The sequence below is a fragment of the Ursus arctos genome, unplaced genomic scaffold (genome assembly GCF_023065955.2).
Source record: "Ursus arctos isolate Adak ecotype North America unplaced genomic scaffold, UrsArc2.0 scaffold_3, whole genome shotgun sequence".
In the NCBI taxonomy this organism is placed as follows: domain Eukaryota; kingdom Metazoa; phylum Chordata; class Mammalia; order Carnivora; family Ursidae; genus Ursus; species Ursus arctos.
Window position 1 is genome coordinate 5335113 of NW_026622985.1, and position 21784 is coordinate 5356896.

General features: G+C 54.1%; 1 protein-coding gene across 3 annotated transcripts in view; it reads left to right on the forward strand.

The window, feature by feature from the left end:
- GRB10 (growth factor receptor bound protein 10) overlaps nt 1–21784 on the forward strand; it is a 179232-nt gene that overhangs the window by 21499 nt on the left and 135949 nt on the right. For all 3 annotated transcript variants that reach the window (XM_048213051.2, XM_048213052.2, XM_026501705.4), the window contains exon 2: nt 11959–12115. The gene's annotated coding sequence lies outside the window, so the exon portion shown is untranslated. The remainder of the gene's footprint in view (nt 1–11958; nt 12116–21784) is intronic.

Below are 21784 nucleotides of genomic sequence, written 5' to 3' on the forward strand. Positions count from 1 at the left end.
AGGGCTCCTGTTCCCCAAGAGCTTCGGTTTCTGTGCAAGTGTGGCAGGTGGTGGTGCAGGCTGTCCCGGGGGCCATCCAAGTGCATGTCCTGGGCGCCAGGCAAGGCCGCTGTCCCAGAGGCATCCCCTGCCCCCTGAGGGTCTGCGAGGGCTGTCGAGGGCTGTCGAGACTGCAGGCCTTACACATTCGCTCCCAGGACCCACTTCACACCCTTAAAATGACTGGTGACCCTACAGAGCCCATGTTTTTGTGGCTGTGTATATTGATCTTTGCTGTTGCGAAGACACATTTACAAAATACTTATTCCTCCATAAAAAGAAGAATAAATTTGTTATATGTAAACATAAGGAGTATTTTTTAAGAAAAAAATAGCTGTATTTTCAAATAATAAAAGTAATGAGGAGGGTGTTGTCCTTTTACACTTTGTAAATCCCTTTAAGATCCGGCTTAACAGAAGGCAGCTGGGTTCTCAAACCTGCTTCTGCATTTGGTCACCTGTCCTGTGCCTCCAGGACACCCCAGCATGCGCTCGGCAGGGAGAGGCCCTGGGTTAGTATCCTCAAGGGGGTTTTGATGTTGCCCTTGGCACGTGAGGTCGGTCGGAGCCGGGGCTCCCGTGAGAGGCTGCTGTGGTTGGAGACGCAGATGCAGGGTGTGGCAGGGGTGCCGGGATGCTGGGGTCTCTCCGAGCGGGCCCTGCAGCACCCCCTCCCTGGTGAGGAGGACCCTGTGGCTCATCTCTTGTGTCTCTTGTGTCCGCTGTAGCTCAGGGATGCCCTGAAGACATGAGGCCCCTAGTTGTTAGGCACCAGATGAGGTGGGGAGCCCTGGGCTTCAGTCTTCAGTATTCGTGTTCTTTCAGGGGCTACAGTGCGGATACTGTGGGGAGATGGTGGTGTGAGCGGCTGGTGCCCCCTCGATGTGTGTTCCCTGAGGGGTCGGCTTGGGTGTGGGGTGTGGATAGAAGCTCTGTCCGGCCCACGTCCAGGGCTGTGAGACGTGGGGTGATTCGGTGACTGCTGTTCGCTGAGCCTGGGCCGTGCACCTGCTGTTGCTGGCTGTGCAGATCGTAGGGCAGAGTTCCTGGCCTGTTTCCCCACGGGAAACTTGAGTGTCTGCAGAGGAATCCGACACAGGCGTCACGCTGAGGGCCCCCCAGAGCGCTTCGGAACAAGAGTGAGGCCGCCACTTTGTACGTGAGGTGCAGAAGGTAAGCTGAGAGGGGAGAGGGGCAGAGTGACCCGGCTCTGGCCCTCCTCTGACCTGGCCAAGCTGCCCGCAGAAGGCTCGGGGCTCCGCAGCCTCAGCCAGCACTCAGACCCAGAGCCTTGGAGTCAGGGTGGGTGAAGCCGGCCAGGAGCTCACTGTGCAGACAGACAGACTGCAAGTGGAGGGGATGTGGGTCCTGGCCCTGAGACCTGTCTTTCTCTGTCGGCTTACATTTTTTATTCACAACGCTTCTGATGCTAGATGTCGGCTCTACACATCTCCAGACAGCAGCGGGATGGCCTGTCACTCTGTGCGGCCCTGATGCTGCCCCCCATGGAGTTTGTCAGACCCCACGGTTCTAGGGCTCAAGACGGCGCCATAAGGGGCCCCCACTTCAGATGCCAGCTGAAGTCCCAGGCCCCTGTACTTCTGACCGGATGAGTCTAAACTGGGGGTATGACCCTCTTAGGTTTGATAGTTTGCTACAATGGCTAATGGAATTCAGGAAGGCACTTTACTTACATTTGTAGGTTTTTTATAAAGGCTATAACTCAGGAACAGCCAGATGGAAGAAACGCATAGAGTGAGGTGTAGGGGAAGGGGGCACGTGCAGCTTCTACAATCTCCCTGGGAGCTCCCGGCACCCCAGAGTGCTCACCCACCTGGAAGTCCCCGAACCCTGTCCTTTAGGGGTTTTGTGGAGGTTCTCTTAGGTGGGCATGATTCATCAGCTCCTTGGCCTTTTGCAGGTAGCTCAGTCTAGCCCCTGTCCCTTCCCTGGAGCTCATGAAGGCAGGGACAGTTGCACGTCCTAACCATGCCTGGTCTTTCTGGTGACTGTCCAGCTGCCATCCTGAGGGGATCCAGGGGTCCCAGCCACCTGCTTCATTAGCATATGAGACACTCATCACTCTGGAGGTTCCGGGAGTTGGAGGAGCCGTGGGCTGGGAACTGGGATAAGGACCAAGTATTTGTTGATTATACCACGCAGGTGACGCGTGACAAGCCGTAGAGCGTATCCGGGGTGTTGAGCGCCCGGCAGCTTGGGAAGTGTGAAGGGGAGGCCAGGGACGTGAGGAATACGTGATCGCTGCTGGAAAGGAGAAGTGTTTCAGTCGCTGACGCAGGTGGCGTTAGTCAAAATGAAGGACAGATTCCTTCACAGGTCTCAGCTCCGGCTTTTCTCCTGGGAGGCCCCCTGTGGGGTGCGGGGGCGCCTGCCTCTCTGGGCATTTGGCAGCACGATTTTGTGGACGGCAATGGAATTCTAAAACGATTTAGATTAATTTTAGTAATTTTTATAGAGAATTTTTTTTTTTTCCCTTTAAAGATTTGTTTATTTGAGGGGCGCCTGGGTGGCTCAGTTGTTAAGTGTCTGCCTTCGGCTCAGGGCGTGATCCTGGCGTTCTGGGATCGAGCCCCACATCAGGCTCCTCCGCTGGGAGCCTGCTTCTTCCTCTCCCACTCCCCCTGCTTGTGTTCCCTCTCTCACTGGCTGTCTCTCTCTCTGTCAAATAAATAAATAAATAAAATCTTTAAAAAAAATTTGTTTATTTGAGAGAGAGAGAGTACGAGAAGGGGGAGGGGCAGAGGGAGAGACCAAATCCCAAGCAGCCTTGCGGCTGAGCGCAGAGCCTGTCACGGGGATGGATCCCAGGACCCTGAGATCACAACCTGAGCCGCAACCAAGGGTCGGAGGCTTAGCGGACCTCACCACCCAGGAGCCCCTATAGGAGGCCTTTGGAAATTCCTCTGTCCTGACTGTTTTACCAGCTCAGATCACCAGGAAGAGGAAAATTGAATAATGGAATATGAAGTGTGGGTTTCAGTTGGTGGAGCTGAGGTCTGGATTCACTTTTCAGTGGATGACCCCGCCTTGTCCCCAAGACTCCATTCGCCTGAGGAACAGTGATATTTGGAGGTGCACTCTCCTCCCCTTGGAGGCGAGCTCTGTGTGGCGTGGTTTGCTGGACAGCAGCTGCCCCAGTGGCCCCTGGGGTGGGTTTCTGTCCTCTGACTGTGAGTGGGGCTCTCCTTTGTCCCTTTCCCTTCGCCTCTGGTCCAGGGGTCAGACTTTCCCAGACAGAAGGAGGACCTGCTCTCGGGTCAAGGATGTGTGAATAGCTGGGATTCCTTTGAGAAGTTAGCAGTGGTGTAGGCCGTTCCTCATGGGGATTATCAACAGCTGGGCGTCCCCTGCTAGACACCCGAGAACAAGTTCCCTTGGGACGTGTTTCCACATGCTCATGCAGTTTTTGCAGAACGGATAAAAGCAGTGATTGGCCATACATGCCACAGACTGTTGTTCTTTCCATGTTTTCCTTGCGGGGTGTTGACCAAGGTTTGGCCGCGCTCCTGCATCTTGTGTCGATTGCCCCAAGAAACAGGGTTAGGGACCATCTTCTAGATGGCTCTGTAGTTGACAGAGCTAATCAGGATGGAGAACGTTGTGAGCCCTCAGTAATGTTTATGGAGTGAATTAATGAAAAAGTCATGACTTTCAGGACGAAGGTAAACATGGAATGATTGTTACAGAAGGTAACACAAGACGTTCGGTGCCTGCTGTGAACTCTGGGGCTTCTAAGAGCCTTAGGATGGTGTCCTGCGGAAAATTGCCAAGGGTTGCTCAGTGTTCCGCCTGTCACCGGACAGCCACCTGTAAGTGGGACGGGTGATGAGAGGTGGCCCGCCGAGGGCGTCTGTGACACAGTTGCTTTGTCTGATGTTTGGAAAGCAGAAGACCTTTTTTTTTTTTCTTTTCTGTAAGTTTTGTTTATTTATTTGAGAGAGAGTGTGTGCACATGGGCAGGGGCGAGGGACAGAGGGAGAGGGAGAAGCAGACTCTCCGCTGAGCAAGGAGCCCACGCGGGGCTCCATCCCAGGACCCTGGGATCGTGACCTGAGCCAAAGGCAGACGCTTCACTCACTGAGCCCCCCAGCCACCCTGAAGCAGAAGACTTCTCCACCCAGATAGCTCTTACTCCTGGCCCTGACACAGGAGCAGGCGCCCGAGGCTCTCCTGGCACCGATACGGAACCTGAGCTTCAGAGAGCTTCGTGGGGGTTTCCGCCACTTGCTCAGCGGGTCTCCTGAGTCCCAGGCAGATGGAACAGGGTCAAGGGCAGGCAGACCTGGGCTCCTGGCATGTGACAAGGGAGTGAAACAGTAGATGGGGAAGGACAGAAAGATGTGGCAAGTGGCAAGAGGGTTAGCTCCCTGCTGGTCACCCCGTTTGTCACCCCGCCATGGGTCACGTCCATGAACAGGAGATGACGCGTCTGTCACAACCCGTCAAAGTGGGCTTGCTGGGAGGTGGAATCTACGAGATGCACATTGGTAGGGTCATGTAGGAACTGTTCTTCAGGTCCTAAGACAGACTTTGAACGTGGCCGTAGGGTCCTTCAGAGGGAACGGCTCTCGGGGGCCACCACCCTGCCACTCCTGAGTAGAATGAGCAGGCATGAAGGCCTGCTCTGCGTGTCTGAACAGAACATTCTGTGTTCTGCAGAGTCCCTGGGTGTGAGTGTCCTGAGCTGGTGACCGTGTGGCCAGAGGAGATCCGGTTCAGGGAGGAGTGTGAGACTGTTGGGTCTGTGCAGAATGGGGGGGTATTTCTATCTACAGAGGAATCTCCCCCCCCCCCCCCCCCCCCCCCGCCAAGCAGTGTGGTGCGGGGCCTGGGCGGTCAGTATGTCCACCCTTGTCTTTCCTCTTTTTCTTGTTGTTTTTTTCCCTAACTTCCTGAAGGAAGAAAGAAAATGCAGAAGAAAGGAAGGAAGGAAAACAAAACAAAGAAAAGAGAGGGTCAGAGTCCTTCGCATTTCTAGAAGCTTCTGGGCTGTTCTCCATTCATGTGACTTGCCCGAAGCACTTAATGGCCTCATTGTTTTCCGTTGGAGAGCTGTGATTTCTCTGGAATTCCTAGAAAGGGGAGCGGGCAGAGCCAGCCACGGGCCAGGGAAGGAAACTGTGCTTGAGAGTCATGAGGGACTCAGGATGGGTTTTGGGGTGAGGAGTGGGAAGGGGGGAGAAGCAGCAGGACCACTGGTCTGAAGCTTGACAAAAGCACTTTTTATTAGGAAGTTCAATTCTAGAATTGTGGGATTCCCGTTCTTTCTTGCAAACATTCAAACACAGAGTAAAATAGAGTGAAGGTCCCAGCTGCGCCCTCTGAGCCATCAGATTGGCCTCCCTCCCGGTCACTGATGGTCTTTGTCCTCCTGGGTTCTTTTCTGCCATGAATTCAGGTGAATTCGTGGACCTGTTTGTCACTTTCCTCTTCAAGGCTGCCTTTGGCCAGTTCATCGAGAAGCACCTTTCGGGATTTGCATCATTTAATCCTGGCGTGAGGGAGCTGGACGGGGAATTGAGCTACAGCGCGGCTGGGTGTGTCTGCCAGGCCGGAGGGGTCCTGGGCAGAGGAGCAGGGCTGAGCAGGGTCTGGGTGCAGAGCGGGAAGGAGGGGAGGACATCCCAGAGGGAGGGCGGTGTCTGAGCCCCTGGAGGAGGCTGGTGGGTGAGGCAAGCTGGGGGTCCGAGGGGAGGTGGGGCCCCTGGCTCAGGTCTGGCGGCTGTTGGGTGTGTCCGGGTGCATCTGAAGCTGGCTTGAGGAGGGCGCGGGTGCAGCGGGTGCTGAGGCTGGTTCCAGGTCGGATGATCGCGGCAGCCTCCTGTTGGCAGCAGAGAGGGGAGGAAGGTAGCGGGTGGAGTCCCTGTGCTTCTGCAGCCAGAGCACCTGCACCGCTGGACGGCAGGCGCGGGAGGGAGGTGTGAGGATGGGGGGTGCCCGGGTGGCGCCGGGCACGGGAGGGGGGCAGGGACAGGTGTGTTTGCCTTGCTTCCAGTTATTTTTTCGCCCAAAGTTCTTTGCTTGTCCTTTGACTTTGTGGAGAGGGCTTGGTGCTGTGAAGGGCTTGGATTTTCCTTCCTGGCTTCAGGGTGAGAATCTTCAGAAGATCTTCCTCACCCAGATTTCGTAACGTTCTTCTTCCGTGTCTTCTCTTATTATGTTTTATGATGATGAAATCATTTGTCTGTTGGGAATGGTGGGCGGTGAGGATCGGCCTGAGTCTTACTGAGCACCAGTAGCCCCTTACCCTGGATCTTCTCGTTCTTCTGTGGTCGCTCGGCCCTGCCCACATCCTGGTCCATTCTGTGGACTTCTGTGTCTGTCCTGTGCCTGTCCACCTGTCCACAGGCAAGCCGGCTCTCTGGCAGACCTGGGGTGTCGGCTAGGAGTGCACACCCTCCCCCCTATTACCTGGGGCGGGAGCAGCGTGGGGAGGGCTTCCCTTCCCAGAAAGTGCTGCCTTTGTGCCTTGGCATATTCTTTCCGTAGGCTCGTCACCAAAGTTTCTGGGTTTTCCTCAGGATCTCATACATACTTCTGAAGTACATTATTTCTGTTGCTTCTATGAATAAAACCACTTTGCTGCTACACTTTGGAACTGTCTTGGGGCTGTTGCCCAGAAAGACTGAGGGCATGGGGGTCGCTCAGGGGTCCTGACCTTATTAAATGCTGAAGGACCTCAGCCTTCAGCGGGTGGTCCTGAATTTCCTCTGTAAATAACACTGGCTGCTTCGCGTTTTCTGGACAACTTTTATGCCTGGTTTCTGTTTCGTACCTTGCTAGATCATCTGGGGGGTGACCGTGGGGGTGGCTCCTGCTACCATCTGGGCTGGCTGGCCCTAATTTTGAGGGCGAGGTTACTGGTGCTTCCTCGTTATGTAGGCCACTTGGCTGCTGGACGTTTCTGGTAGATGCTTTCATTAGGTCAAGAGCGTTCCCTCTTTTACACTCCATCTCTGACCTGCACATCACTGGCACGCAGGGGAGTTCCCCCCCTCCCCTTATCCTCTGTGCTTTGAATTTCAGGCTCTTATTTTGGACTGTTTTTTGTTTTTTTTTCCCTCTAAAATAAAACGATAAAATATGCTCCAGACAATGCGATCGAAAAGAACAAAAATGAAGAGAAACGTGGCCAAGGAGTGCAAAATTTTTCTCTCTTTTCTTGTCTTACAAATGCTGTTCATCCACGAAATACTAAAGGAGGTGGTGCAGATTCAAATACCTGTTGGTTCAGTCCTGGCTTTTCCATTTCTTAGCTGTGGGACCTTGGGAGGTACTCACTGTATCCCGGCCTTGGTTTCTTCATCCCTAAAATGGGGTAATGATTCTGCTTTGAAGGATTGACAGCGTTTCCCTGTTTTTAAGCAAGAACCATTCATTTTTTACATTTCATTGTGTGTCTTCTCTGCATTTACTCATTTCAGTTTAACCCTCAAAAACCTTTGATTATTGGTTTTTGAGCATCTGGTGAGACGTGACCTATGACAGGCTGTCAATCAAGATGGCTGTCGTTGCCCCCCTGTGGGCATCAGGGCTGTCCCCCTCATCCTCGGTGGCGTCAGCAGGACAGTCAGGGAAAGCTGGTCAGCTCGGGATTTTAGCCGCGTGGATCCTGCATGCCACGTTGTGGAAGCTTGATGATTCGGACAGGTTCTCACTAGGATGCCTCGTGGAGCACGTGGTGCAAATCCGAACATTCCTGTCGGTCAGCCCCGCTCTTTCTGATGAACGCTCGCGTGTTGCTCTGTGCTGGTACCGTACTATTTTAACTATTTTTGCTTTATAGTTTACTATGAGATGAGGGTAACTCTCCCTTAATGTGCTAAATCCACGGTCTCGTGATCGATCTTGTTAGTTTTAATGCGTTTAGATTGATAACTGCATCTCATTTACAAAACTAACTTTCATTTCCAAGTTGGTTGCTTTGAAGAGCTTCAGAATCTTCGTGAGGTTTCACCTTCCCTTTTGGGAACGTTGCATGTTTCCATTAATCCAGGTGTCTTCCGTGTCTCAGGCAAGTGGCGACATTCTTTAGTTTATGTGGGGCTGTTCTTCTCTTCTTGGACTGAGCTAAAACGTGCACGTGTGTGTGTGTGTGTGTGTGTTGGCTGTTTACACATTCTCCGGGTGAGTGTCCGTGGGCTCATGCGTTTCCCCTGTCCCTCGCTGTTCTGCCGACTTCCGCTGTAGAGAGAAGTCTCCTGCCTCTTTCTTTCTTTCTCTTTCTTTCTTTCTTTCTTTCTTTCTTTCTTTCTTTCTTTCTTTCTTTCTTTCTTTCTTTTTTAAGATTTTATTTATTTATTCGACAGAGATAGAGACAGCCAGCGAGAGAGGGAACACAAGCAGGGGGAGTGGGAGAGGAAGAAGCAGGCTCACAGCGGAGGAGCCTGATGTGGGGCTCGATCCCATAACGCCGGGATCATGCCCTGAGCCAAAGGCAGACGCTTAACCGCTGTGCCACCCAGGCGCCCCTCCTGCCTCTTTCTAGTCGGCCAGCCCCTGTCTTGTTGCACATCCAGTCAGGGAGGCCTTGGGCAGGGGTCGTTTCGATAAGCCACCTTGGAGCATGCTCGATGGCTCCTGGAAGCCCCACAGTGAGGCCTGGTAGGGTCGTCGGTGCTGCTTGCCCGTGCAGTTGAGAACCCTATTCTGGGCCCATGCATACATTTGGATTAAGTCGGGACAGTTTCTGTGATGGCGGCCACTGGGATGGGATTCTCTGACCTGGGCCAGCTTGCCATCCCTGTGGGAGCCCCCGAAGGTCTGCTGGTGGACGGGCCATGGAGGGAGGGCCTTCCTGGGCACAGGCCACGGAGTCCCTGCCACCTTGTTGCTGAACGCTTCCTGTGTGTTGGGTGGTTCGAAAGGACGGTGTGGGCATTTCGGTGTGGCCACTTTCCTTTGTCCTCGCATTCCATCCTCTTGACCAGGGAGGTCACGATGGCATTTCTGGAATGGCACGTCCTGCCTGCAGGAGCACCTGCTGAAAGTGGTGTGAGGTGCCCCATTTCGGCTTAGGTTTTGCTTCTCTCTAGGTTGTCCTCAGGTTCCAGTGCTAGCATTCTGACATTTTATAATGACTTTTCCTTCAATTCCATTTCATCGATCTGTTTCTCCATTTGTCTTTCTCAGTTTGCTGTCACAAGGACTTCGCTATCCATACAATATTGAATTTACTTTTTTTAAAAATTAAGGGCATTCGTCCCTTTTGCAAAGTCCTAGACTTGATTCCAGAGCTGCGTGGCCGCACACACTGAATAGCCTCGTCACGAAAGGTGGGATTTGTTGATTGTCTAAATAGACACTGTTATGACTCTAAATATTTAGTGTGTGAAAGCCAGACCGAAGGAAAGATTAATATAGACTCTGGAAGTTTTGGAAGATCTCACAGATACTAAACAGAAATCAAGGGGTCCTTTGTTTCTGAAATACTTTGGAAGTCAGCAAAGACATTTGGTTTTTGCCCAAGTTCGTGCACGTAGAATTTCATGTTGCGTCTGATGGGGAACCTACAGGAGACGCGCTGTCTTGACTGATGGAGGAAGGGTGCAGTGTTGGTGACCCCCCCGGCGGGGCTCCGCTGGTGTTTGCAGAGGCGGCCGTGGGTGCGGACGGGCCGCTGCACGCGGCGCCTGGAGGCTTGTTGGCAGCACGTGCTCTGTGCCTCTTGCTTGGTCCTGCTGTCGATGAGGGTGTATCTCAGTAGCTCTGCCAGTTCACCACGTTCAGAAATCACCCTGTCTTTGTTCTGTCTGCTGGGAAGTTCAATATCCACTTCTTTTTTTAAAGATTTTCTTTTTTAATTTATTCATTTGAGAGAGAGAGGGAGATAGAGCACAAACGGGGGAGAGGCGGAGAGAGAGGGAGAAGCAGACTCCTCACTGAGCAGGGAGCCCGACGTGGGGCTCGATCCCAGGACCCTGGATCATGACCTGAGCCGAAGGCAGACGCTTAACCATCTGAGCCACCCAGGCGCCCCATCCATTCTCTTAAAAATAGACAAAAATGGTTAAAGTGGTGATGAGGTTGACAAGCAACTGCATGTCCTTTTTCTTGAGTGATAGATGAATTTATGTTGCCTGTTATAAAATAAGGCAAATCTCCCAAGTGTATTGCAAATTTAAAGGCATATGCATGAAAGACACATTTGAAGGTAGTCCTGGGGCTTTTGGATCAGAATCCAAGGAAAGAATAGTTTCTCTGGAAAAGGTGGGAAGTGTCTCAGAATTTGAGGAGCAGAAGTGTTATGTGACCCAAGTTGCTTTCCCACATTCCAGCCCATTGTCATTTCAAAGACCCTCCTGTGTTTAACTGTTCATTTTTTTTTTTTTTAATTTGTGGTGAACGTAGCTACTAGAATTTAGAGATGTTGCACTCGACATAATTGCTATAATCTGTTTCAGACTTGCGAATTCTTTGAGAGGGTGAAAGCAGGTGCCCTTTATTAAAGTGCCTTTGCATCCATGGGTGATGTTCTGTGTTGAGCAGGCACATAATCCTGTATCCTGTGTCCCCGTTTCGGTCCCAAGAAGATCAGCGTCCCATCCGAACACCGGCAGGCTTTATAGCTTGAGGGTGGCCAACGTGCATGATCGATCGTGAGGGAACTGCGCGACGTGTCATGGTTCATGATACCAAGTATTCCTTTAACATTTACCGTGTGCTGGGTCCTACATCTTTACAGGCACGGGCTCATTCCTTCCTCATAAAAGCTCTAGTTGGAGATACTGTTGTGGTGTTGATTTTGGAGCTGGGGAGGCAGAGGCTCTGTGCCTCGCCCAGATGTCACCTGCTGAGACGGGGTGCTGGCAGGAGATGCAGGCTCTCAGGCTCCCATGCCTGCTCCTCGGCCATTGTGCTCACGGTGGTTTTCTAGGAAGTTCGAGGTCCATGACTTCTTCCGTACCAGGTCAGAGGCAGGGCAGGTTTTACTTCCCACTGTGGAGTGATCAGGAAGAGTTAGTTTAGGGGTCTCTTCTCCCCGCAAGGTCGCAGGCCGTGGACCAGCTCAAGCACAGAGGCAGCAGCAGCGATAAAAGACTCTCTTGGACTCAGGCTTGCTCTGTGCTGTCTCTGCACTCATTCCCCCAGGGAGCGTGTTGCATTTGAGCTGTGAAGAGTCCTTAGCATTCTGATGTGATGTATCACGTCCTCCGGGAGGTGGGCTCTCCCCACACTGCCCTGCAGAGGAGCCAGGGTCAGGGAACGCCCAGGTGACTAAACACTCCCCTTTAGCTGGGCCAGGTTTGTCTTCGTCCTGACACTGTCCTTGGAGCCTAGAGCACTCCTCGTGTTCCCCTCAGAAGAAGTGTTGCATGAGGGAATCAAAGCAGCTAGCCAGGATTCAAAGGGCAGGTCCGCCTGCTTCTGCCCCTCCTGTGAGTCCCCTCCTGTGGAATGCACATGCACGTGCCCAGCGGGGCCTTCCTGCACCAGAGGGCTGGTACCTGGGCTGAGATGGAGGAGGGTCTCTGCGGGGTGGGGTGAGGGTTATAATCTGGGAGGACCCTGGGTTCAGAGCATGAATTATAAGTGAACTTGGCCTTGCAAGAGGGCAAAGGTCTGTACGTTTGTACCCCACCCACCTCGGGGGCACTTGCTTTTCCCGTAGGGGAGGATGTGCAGACTGAGGCCTGAGACCCAGAACTGCTTCCCTTGCTTCTCCGATCTCTGGTCTCCACAGGCATCTGTCTCTGCAGTCCGTTGACATGGCAACTGGAAGCCTACTCCTCCTGGACTTTTTTCTCGTTCTGCTCTTTGAAGAATTTTTTAAATTAAATCTCTTTGAAAAAAAAATATCCTGTGTATCTGTTTTAAAATATTTAGTCTTGGGTGCAGAGCATAAAATGCACGTTTGCACAAGTTCCACGCGTTTAGTGACGGCCTCTTTGACTTTCAGCTTTGGAGTTGAGCATCATGCTGAGACGGATCAGGGAACTGTGGGGAGTGCGGGCACCGTGACCGTGACCGTGACCGGCAGCTGGTTCTCACCTGGGTCCTCCTGGTCAAGCCGAGGCGGCTGCCAAACCACCCGAGCCCGGGCAAGGCCCTGACAGGTAAGGTCTGTTGGGTTTTCACTGGTACATAGGATTCTCTCTTAGTAGGAGAATCATCTGTTAAATTTGATAAAGCCGAGATCAATAAATGCTTGCCATTGCAGGCCGGGGCATAACAATGGCTCCTTTATTCTGGGGTTTCTGCAGGGAGTCTGTGTACCTGTCTTTCCCTGGCCCCTCTCCTCCCCTTTGCTCACTGGGCTGAGGTGGGGGGCCCGAGACCTCTCCTTGCTGGGCCTCGTCGGGCTCTGCAGACTGCGCTTCTTGCCCAGTGCTCACGCCTCTCCCTCTCCAGCCCCCTCCTGGCGTTTTGTGCAGAGTGGGCGATGATACCTCTTGGGTTGTCCTGAGACGTGCACAGGAGCCCTCAGAAGTTGGCAGCCGTTCTTTTTGGTAATGGGCCAGAACAGAAGTGGGGGCGGCTCTTGACTCAGGCCTTCTTTGCCAACATGGCCTGTATGGGTCTGCCCCACCTTAGCTCTGATACTGGGAAGCCCGTCAGTAATGAAGGTCTGGGGCGGGCGTTGGCACCTCCTCCCCTCAGTGCTACACCCGGGCAGGGACCTTCGCTTTTGTGCCCGTCTGCTGGGGTGTGGAGTTCTTACGCTGTCTGTGGGTCTGAGAAGTTCGTGGGGGAGCCGAGGTCAGAACAGCGTTCCAGCAAATGTGCCTGCTGGAGCCTTTGCTCCCGGGTGGGACGGTGGGCGCAGGAGAGTCTGTCAGTCAGCTTGGGCTGCCGTAGCTGATGCCCCAGCCCGGGCAGGTGTTTTGGCCTGGAGGCCAGACGTCCTTCATCAAGGCCTCAGCAGAGATGATTCTTCTTTAGCAGGGGGCTTTAGCCTTTCTCTTTGGTGCCAAGACGGCCGCCTTCTCCCCAGTCCTCGAGTGACTGTCTTCCTTCTGTGTGCATCTGTGTCCTAATCTCTCTTTCTTATAAGGACATGAATCCTTTTGGATTAAGGCCCACCTGTGACCTCATTTGACCTTAATCACCCCTTTGAAGACCTTTTTTCCAAATACAGAACATTCTGAGGCTTTGGGGTTAGGGCTTCAGCATGGGAACATCTGGATTTAGCCCCTAACAGAGGGGATCCCGGGTCGAGGAATTAGGGTCCATAGTCCTTGGGACAAGGTTGCTGGCTTTCCATGACCCTTGACTCACGTGGGTTTTCCTAAACTGTCGGCAATGCAGAACAGAAGGGTTTTAATCCCTTGATTAATGGAGTTTATGTAGCAGACCCTTCTCGAGTGTCAGCCTCCTGGTAGATGCCCAGTGACATTTTACGTGTCCTGTTTCAGACTCAGAACGTACAGGTTTTGTGTTTCTCTCTCTCTGGACAGCTAGCATGAGAATTGAATTTGTATTCTGGGGTGTGATTTTTTTTCTTCCCCTGTGAGCCCTCACAGACAAAACATCCCCCGCACGGAGCTGGGAGTAGCTGTAGCTTCTCCCGCTGCTGCCCCCGTCCCACCGAGTGAGGCTCGCTGCCCATGAAGCACGACCTCCTCAAACTTCTAGCGCTCTCCTGGAGCACCAGCGCCGTCAGGACGCACTGTTCCTTGTGAAGCAGAGGCCCCTGATCCTCTTTATTAGAGCAGAGATGAAGAAAAGGAGCGGGAGCGCCATACGTGGCTCTTCAGGGAGGCTGCAGAAAGAAAAGTCTCATAGGAGAATGAGCGAGAGGGAGAGGAAGCGCATTGTGCTTCGCTATGGCTCCGTCCCTTAGGTGGCCGGGACCTGGAGCACAGGGGCCCGGAAGCTGCTGCTTGTCCTGGCCCTGTGTTCTCTCTCCTCGGGGACCACGCAGTTCCTGAAACTGCAGTGGGCAGGGTGCAGAAGGAGGCCAGCGGGGGTGGTGGGCCGGGCTGATGCTCCCACCTGCAGGCCGTCATCCTGCTGGGCCCCATGCGCCTTCCCGCGCCTCTGTCCCTGAGCCGGAACCTGGGAGTTCTTACGGGCGGTGCTGAGCCTCCTTGAGCCTCAGTCCCGTCTGTGGCAGGTCGTTGAGGTGTGGGAGACACATATCCGGACAAAGGCAGGCAGCGTCCCTGGCCGCTCCTGTCCCGACTCCTTGGATTGTCTGACCAGCCTCCACCTCTAGTCCTTTTCTTCCCCTGTTAGCATTTGAACGCGGCTCTCCTTCAAAGCCACGAGCCCCTGGATGCCGAGAGCCTCGCCAGGGACCTCTTGACTCGGGTACACAATGAACCTAAGTGTTGTTTCACAGCTAATCCTCCCGTTTAGGGCCTGAAATCTAATTATTCATGGCAGCTTAGGCGTGGGGTCTGTCGGTGTGGAAGGCACGGTGTAAGGCATGCCGTGTGTACCCTCCGGGCATGGGGAGCTGGGTCTGGGGCCGTCCCTCCCTGGGGTTGATGAATTTGAGTGCTCAGGGAGGTCAGTGGGTGTAGTGAATAAGGGGTGGATCCCCGAAGATTGCTCCAGGGTGGGAATTTCCAAAAACATGTTAGCCACAAAACCCTTTCTTGACTTGAACTCTCACGTGATGTCCTCTCCTACAGCATGTGTGGGACCCATTGAGTGCTCAGGGGACTCAGAGCACCCTGGGTCTGGGGGATGGCTGGACAGTGGACGTGGGTGCCTTTGTGCCTTCCCTGTGCTCATGGACAGCTCTCATGATGGGCTTCTCCAGGGATGAATCCGAGGTAGACAGTCTTAGATTTTTCTTGGCCAATTTTTTTTTTTTTTTTTAAGATTTTATTTGAGAGAGTCAGCAAGTGAGCACAAGCAGGGGGAGCAGGCTCCCCGCTGAGTAAGGAGCCCGATGCGGGACTCATCCCAGGACCCTGAGATCATGACCTGAGCCAAAGGCAGACACGCTTCACCAACTGAGACCCCCAGGCCCCCCCTAAAAGCCAGTTTGTATTATTCCTGGCCTCACACTGCATCCTTAGTCCTGGCCAGACAGTTTCAGAAACGCCCTTCCATGGGACACGGAGGTAGCGGGGGAGAGGGTGCGGGTCTGGGCTGCATGCACAGGCCGTTCTGCTGGGTGGTCTGGAATGGGCATCCTCTCCAAGGCGATGCCGACCCTACCGGGTGCAGGGTAGGGCTCCGTAGCGTCCTCCATGGTCCCCTGCATTAAAGAGAACAAATCTGACCTGAAGTTAGGCTCTGCTATCTTGAACATGGCATAGAACATATTTGACGGGCATCATTCGATCAGTTCTCACTTTCCTGACTTTTTCTACTCACTTGGTAAGTCCCAGAAAGCACACATTTGGTACCAGCTACTGTGCCAGGTGAGGTGCTGGGGGCGGTGGGGCCTCCGGCCGGGCCACAGTCTGGCACACGTGGAACGTGTTCCAGTAGCAAGATACTCCCTTAAGAACTCGTATCTCTTTGATCTCGGAGTTGGAGCCCTGTTCCCTGGGGGTTCAGGAAGATGCTGTAACACAAAATAAGAGGGTCTGAGAGGGACCTGTTAGTAGCCAACAGGGAAATTAATAAATTACGGGCTTCAGTCTGGGCGGTGACTCCGAACAGGGCACCAGTCTGGATGCGGGTGAGCCCGCCATGGGAATCGTGATCTTGGAGGGCTGGGGTTGTGGGCGGTAAATGAGGGTGGAGGGAGACCCGTAGGGCATTAGGGCTGCCCTCCCTCTGTTCTTCACTGCCACTGCATCCCAGGAGCCCTGTTTGTTTTGGGGTCATGGTGGGAGAGAGAGGTATGGATGGTCTGACTTGCCTGATTTCTGCTCTCTTGATCCGACAGTGGCCACAGTGGGACCATGGCTTGGCCATCCCCTGGCACCATATTTTGGTTGCTTGTGTTGATCTCACTGGAGAGTTTGTAGGGGTGGTTGACTTGGGTCAGGGCGTCATACCCCCAGGCCCCGTGTCCATTGCATCACCCCCTCTGCGGGTCTCGTGCCTGGGGTGCACTCTCACCCGACAGCAGAGGCTGGCCCGCCCCCTGCGGAGTGGCTCCCACTCCACCCTGTCTGTACAGCAGGGGAGCACCTCTCTGGGCCTCCGACCCTTGGGATGCAGCCAGAGGAGGGCTGGTTCCTGCCGTAGCTCCTGTGACCTGCTTAGCAGGACAGGGCTCGGCGAAGGTAGAAGCCATTTCTCTGCCCAGCTGTGTTGATGGGTCGTTCCTCCCCATTTACAGTATGATTGACACCCAGGCCTTCTCAGAGTCTAACTGGAAATGGAGCGACTTCTGTCTTCCTCTTTTCAAGGGCAGAGAGACCTCGTTGTGCCACAGCTTGAGGCCGCGTTGGTGCAGAGAGATCTCGGAGGGACTGGCATGCGCGCTGTGCCGTGTTCCTCTCTGGCCTCCTCTTGCCTCCTGGCTTCCCAACCGCACACTTTGCTGACTTTCCTGCCTAGGCTCTCTCTTTCCGTTAGCGTTCATTGTTGCCCTGGTCACTGTGCTTCTGCCGTCCGCTCTGCGCTGGAAGCATCCTTGCATTCTTTTGGCAGACTTTCTCCCATGGGCTGCCCGTGTTGTTTCATTTCCGCCTCGTGTGGGGCGCTTAACCCAGTGAGCCCCGATGCTGCTGGGGCGTGAGCCCCACTCCCTCACCACGTGTGCTGAAAAGCCAGCATCGCGCGGCGGACCTCTGCTCCTGTCGGTTGTGCATCCTTGCACCTGATAAGCCCCTGATGGCTGTGTTGGGTCTTAGCACCTTACTCCCCGATGGAGGGAATCTGAAGCTCACTGACCTGAGCTTGAAGGAAGGAGCAGAACCCGGTAGCGCCCTGCTTGTGAGTCACTTGGAGATGCAGCGGCTCTCACTGGTTTCCAGAGAGCCTGTCCTTGTCCTGGAAGCATTTTTAGGATGGCTGCTCTGAAATCCGGACCAATTCCAACTGGAGTCCTGTCACCGCGGGCGTCTGTGGTTGTCTTTTCTTGTTCTGGTTGTGATGGGCCTTGTTCTTGGAGTGACCGGTGATTTTCAGCTGTGCTGTGGACAACTCGGGTTTATGGCGTGAGAGCCATGGTTCTGCTTCATTTCCTTAGCAGGCAGTTTCCCTGTGGAGGCGTTGTCCCCAGTCCGCATGGGGCTGCGTGTCCCCTGCCTGCTGGGCCCGTCCAGGACACCTGAGGACAGTGCCTTCTCCCAGTTCAGGGGGGCATCCACACCTTCCCAGAGCACTGCCTCCCTGCAGCCACGTGCAGTCCCCCTCTGGGAGCAGGGTGGGGGCAGTGGAGGGTGACATGCATGACCTCATCACTTGTCGGGGGTCATTCCGCTCCTGCTGGACTCTGCTGGCACGGGAGGTGGTGGTGAGGGGAAGAAATGCCGACTTAGCCCACCTGTCCCTCCTTGTTCCGTTTGTGATGCTAAGAGGGGTTGGAGGCAGAGCTCCCCCGTGACGCCTCCTGGCCATACTCTTGCGGGGAATTGTGTATCTGTTTCTGCCGGGTGGGACATAGAAGATCACCCCCATCTGGGCAGCAGACACTATGCCAGGGGATCCGAGTGGGCCCCCCTCCCGCCAAGTCAGGGGATGGGGGTGTGAAAAATGGGCCCCCACATGCCCTGCTAAGACCGGGATGGATGGGGAAGCCTTTCCAGTGCTGTTCGGTACAGCAGGGTGGCTGTCGTGGACAAGGTTTTTGGGATCGTTAGACCGCCTTTTCTCCCCCATCCTTCGTGTGGGTGGGGGTAGGCTTTCCAGAAGTGTTTCTTGTCCAGGTCTGTTGGTGGTTCTGGTTGGAGACTTCTGCAGTGCCCTGTCTGGGATCTGTGGGAAACGAAAGGAACCCCGGGGACTCACCCCACCTTCTTCCTCATGTCCCAAGGTCCCCGGCCAGTGCCCTCTTCTCTGCACCTCTCGGATTTTTCCTTTGTTCCTCGTTGTGTGACATCCATCGTGGCTGGACCTGGAAGTCTCCACTTGGGCTCTCGGAGCTTTCTGTCCACAGTCTTTTGTTCATACAGGGTGGTTGAGTTTTCGGAGGAGGGCTGGAGGTTGATGGCTTGGCTCCATACGGGGATCAATGACAAGAGGAAGTGGTTGTTGGAATTCTGTTGACGCCAGCATTTGTAAAGTGAAGCAGGTGCTTTAAGATCTTAAGCACCTACGCACCTGAAGAATTACGATACCTGATCAGTCACCTGGTTGTTTCATGTTGCACGTTTATCTCTTTGCCATTATTCTCCGGTTCAGAGCCCCACACAGCCTTTTTTTGGTATTATTTCTGTCCATCCAGGTTGGGGCAGGATCTGGTTGGCACGCAGGGAGCCTGGGTGCCCTGACGTTGGCGACAGCCGATGTATCCGCAAGACGGGAGTTCCTCGAGAGAGAACTCAAAGCATGCAGAAATGTTAAGTATTGACAGGTTTCTGAGAATTTTGGGTATTGGAGTACTTACATATAAGGTAACAGGCATTACTTCTTGAAGCTCAGCATTGTCGAGCAGTGACAGGGTCAAAGTGAATTTGGACAAAGTGCACTGTGGGGGAAACGCAGTTAATGTGGTACTTACGGGAAGTCACGGGAATCTCGACCCAGCAGCCTTGGAGCAGGCACTAACTCTCTGATGCCCGGGCTTGTGGGAAAGTGTGTTCTTCCTTCCGTCCCCTTCTCTAGGTTTGATCTCCTCCTGCTGAGGGCCTGGGTGCCTGGCTTGGGGCATGGCTGTGGGGCCACACGTGTTCTAGGCTGGGAGAGAGCAGGTGGAAAACCAGTCAGGAAGACAGTGTCCAAGGCAAGTCAAGGCAGGGGATGACGCACCGGGAGAGCCGTCTCTCTTCCAGGTGGGCTGCTCTGGGTGCACGTGGAGAGCACTGAGTTCATCCTTGCGGCTCCGTCTGGTCTTCGGTTCCGGGGCAAGCCCCTGGGGATGCTGTAAGTCCACCCTTCCCTTAGTTGTTCTGCTTGTGTCTTCAGTGGTTGAAGATGACTCCTGGAACACAGCAGATTTACCTTTCTCCTCTGACAGCTCAGACTGGTCTGGGAAGGCCCATCCTTCTGTTCAGCAGTGACTTACCTTGGGGTGCGGGGGTCAGTGCAGGCTGAGTCTGGGGCCTGTGACTCATCACGTAAGGTGGCTGCTGTCTTGGCTCTCCTGTGAAAGTGGTCAGCATCATGAGCCCAGAGCTTGTGTATCTTTGTGATGTAAAAACACAGCTCCTTTGGCATCGGTGTCGGACGTGGCTTGACCTCACAGGTGTTGGGGAGTAGTCGAAGCAAACCTAGGTTTGACAATTGCTGTATATTTCTGCTGCTGTTGGGCATTGAGATTCATGGCTGGCATGCTTGAGTGCTTCTAGAGGTCTCAGCCCAGGGGTGACTCTTGTCAGGCTCGACATGTTTGCAGTCGTGGAAGCTTCTGTTGAACCTCGTTGCCCAGAGATGGAAGCAGGACAGTGGAGACCTTCATGTGTGCACCCGCTTAGGTAGAAAGGAGAAAAGAGGCAGTGAGGAGACACGTGTTTTTTTGGTCTTTGGTCCTTATCCAGTGCCGGTGATTCATGGAGCTTTTCAGACAGCTTTCGTCTGTGAATGCTGAGAGCGGCATCTGCCGCGTTGCTGCTTGTGGCCGCCTTGGAAACTGTGCAGAAGATGTTCTGCCTGACACCTGCCAAGGGAACTCAGCTCCCAGGGGAGCAGAGGGCGCTCCTTGCAGGCTGCCTTCCGGTGCAGGGCTGCCGCGGGGGCTCCTGTGTGCTCCCGTGTGCGATCTGCGGGCCGCTCCCACCCACTCTCTTCGAGAACGAGATCTCCCGTTCTTCTTTCTGAGCGTGGGGCCAGCATGGCGACACGGTTACTGAGGGAGTCGCCAGGCCAGCGGGCCGAGGCAGAACACCGTGAGGTGAAAGGAGGATTCGTTTTCTCGGAGTTACCGTCTCCGTGAAAGAGGATGGGGGGCTGTGATAATGCGCAGTGAGATTGATGAGCACAAGCTCACGCTGACTGCGCGGCTCCATGTCAACGCTCCATGCTGGCAGAGCAGCAGGCCTCGGTCTCCAAGACGGGACGGGCGACGGAGAGGTGGTTGGCATTCCAGAGCTGCTCCTTCTTGTCCTGTGACAGCTTCGGACACAAGCGATGTGAGGTCTGCAGGTGCGGAGGGAGTGTGATGATGTGGATGGCTCATCGGGACATTACTGCTTCCTTAGTTACTGCAGTTTTTAGACCCGGTGGGGGAAGTGTTGCTCTCAAAAGGACAGATCCTGCGAATTGCAAAGTTTGGAGGAAAAATTCTCGGTCACTATCATGACCCCGGTGGTGTGTGACTAGTTTGGCCAGCGTAGATACAAACCCATTTCTTTTTTAAGCAGAACAATTTTAAAATTCCATTTTACAGTTAGACATTCAAGAATGTTGTCCTGAAAATCCAGGTCTCGTGTGAAAGAAGTTATTATGTGTGTAAACACCCAGAACATTGGCGTTCGGAGAATTTTTAGCGTCATTTAGGTTGTAGAGAACCATTTTGACTTTTTTATTTAAAGATTTTATTTATTTATATGAGAGAGAATGAATTGGGGAGAGTGAAAGGGAGAAGCAGACTCCCCACCAAGCAGGGAGCCCGACGCAGGACTTGATTCCAGGACCCTGGATCATGACCTGAGCCGAAGGCAGACACTTCACTGACTGAGCCACCCAGGCGCCCCGTTTTGACTTTTCTTAGGTGAGAAAACGAGAGTTTCCAAAAAACACGTGTTTTGATTTGGCACATCTTCTAAAGGCAGAGTTAGGACTTCCCGTGATGGTTTTGAAAGAAGTGCCTTTAATAGCTCTTTCCTCTCTTGGGGGGTGGGTCTCGCCCTGTCTGTGAGCTCAGAGCCTGCGGGGCCAGAACGGATATCCTTTTGTCTTTACCTGGACCAGCCTCCACCCCCACAGGGCTCTGGTCCCAAGTCCCCCTTCCCGGCCACAACGGTCAACGTGCGTGTTGCCTAAAGCCCGAACATTGAGGTTCCGGAACACAGGCCAGCGGGGGTCATGACCTCACCCCATGTCGGGCAGGCTGCGCCCTTCACTTACGTGGCCCCATCTCACCCCCCACAGCGGGTGACGAGGGAGCCTGCACGTCCTCCAGGCCACGCAGTAGTGGGTGCGGGGCTCGAACGTGGCCCGGGCCCTGCTCGCTGTGGCTCCTGCCCCTCGCGAGGACACGAGAAGCAGAGCGGCGGGCTGCTGGCTGCATCTACCTTTCGTTCAAGTTCACAGAAGCAGGAAGGACCGCGTAGGTCCTTTAACCCAGCAACGCAGCTCTCTGGAGCGGACGTGGGATGAAGCCCCGCGTTGATGGCCGCAGTCACCCTGCTTCAGCGTCTGAGGGAAGGAAGGCCACTGGGTGTCCGCACTTCCTGTGGCTTGGTCGTGGTTTTCTTGTGACCTGACCATGTGTGTGCCTCTCCTCTTTGGAACCCAGGTCGTCAGAATATGAGAAAAGACACTGCTCTGGGGCGCCTGGGTGGCTCCGTTAGTTATGCTTCCGACTGCTGTTTTGGCTCAGGTCATGGTCTCAGGGTCGTGGGGTCGAGCCCCGCATGGGGCTCCGTGCTGGGCGTGGAGTCTGCTTGGGATTCTCTTTCTCCCTCTCTTTCTGCCGCTCCCCCTCCAAAGAAAAGAGAAAACACCACTTCACTATGTAGCTTGGCTCCTCCGCAGAGGGATCCGGCATCTTTCCCTTGGTGTTGAGTTATTCAAGTCCTACCGGGCACAGAATGTTGTGATGATTT